This window comes from Elephantulus edwardii, unplaced genomic scaffold (assembly GCF_000299155.1).
Source record: "Elephantulus edwardii isolate Elephantulus edwardi_28Jun2011 unplaced genomic scaffold, EleEdw1.0 scaffold00251, whole genome shotgun sequence".
Lineage (NCBI taxonomy): Eukaryota > Metazoa > Chordata > Mammalia > Macroscelidea > Macroscelididae > Elephantulus > Elephantulus edwardii.
In genome coordinates, this window is record NW_006400001.1 from 484,988 (window position 1) to 486,221 (window position 1,234).

Below are 1,234 nucleotides of genomic sequence, written 5' to 3' on the forward strand. Positions count from 1 at the left end.
AATGGGCTAGAGTGTGTCAGTGACTGTGAAGATGGCACAGGACAGGAGAGAGTTCAGATCTGTTCTTCATAGGGTCACTGTGAGTTGTACTAGATTCAAATCACCTAACACCACCACCTCCATCACCATCACCACCACCACCATCACCACTACCACCACCACCTCCACCACCACCACCATCACCACTACCACCACACCACCACCATCACCACTACCACCACCACCTCCACCACCACCACCATCACCACTACCACCTCCATCACCACCACCTCCATCACCACCACCACTACCTCCACCACCACCACCTCCACCACCACCACCTCCACCATCACCACGACGGCCTCCACCACCACCACCATCGCCACCGTCACCACGGCCACCACCACCACCACAACTCTCTTGTCATTTAAATGCATCTGAACCATCCCTGCCAAATGAAAGCTCACTTGTCTATTATTTCTAACCCAATTAGATTCTAGGGGTAACGTATCAGCAGTAAACCCTGGCAGTGGTTAAACCTAAAACATTTAGTAAATTACTCTATGGATGCTACGTAAGGCAAGGCATTATGGTGTCAACCCCAGAGCAGGAGGTTCAAATCCACCAGCAACTCTTCCTGCATGATTCATAGTCCCTGAAAATCTGCTGGAGGGTCAGCTGTGTGTGGGCTCTGATTTAATGTCAGTGAGTGTCGCCGTAGGAAAGAGAGCTCTGGGGACATGGGCTGTAGCGAGCTGTGATGGTTTGAATTCCCTAGCAGCTCCACAGGAGAAAGTTGGACAACCTTCGTCCCAGCACAAGATCAGCTAATGAATCTGAACAACGTGGCAGCAGTGAGAGCGATGCTGTTAAGATGGTGTCACGGATTGCATGTCTGGCTACTATCTGAAAGTTTGGTAGTTTGAATCCCCCAGCCATACTTCAAGAGAAAGCCCGTTCAGTCTGAACACTATGGTGGGACCAGGGCTTGACCTCCGCCTCCTTGGTCTGCACTGGCAGCCTCATCATTATTCCCAAATACATTTCACACTTATTTTTTTTCTTCTAAATTTTATTTTATATTGGTTTACATACAAAGTTCATAAAGCTCATATACAGCTTTTCACACCGGACCTTTCACACTTCTTAAAGATCATCTCAGAGGAGCAGAGCAGAGCAGAACAGGTCTTCCGGCTCTGAGGGTGCGCTTGGATCCCAGGTGGTCCGTGGCCTCAGACAATATTGCACTGCATAT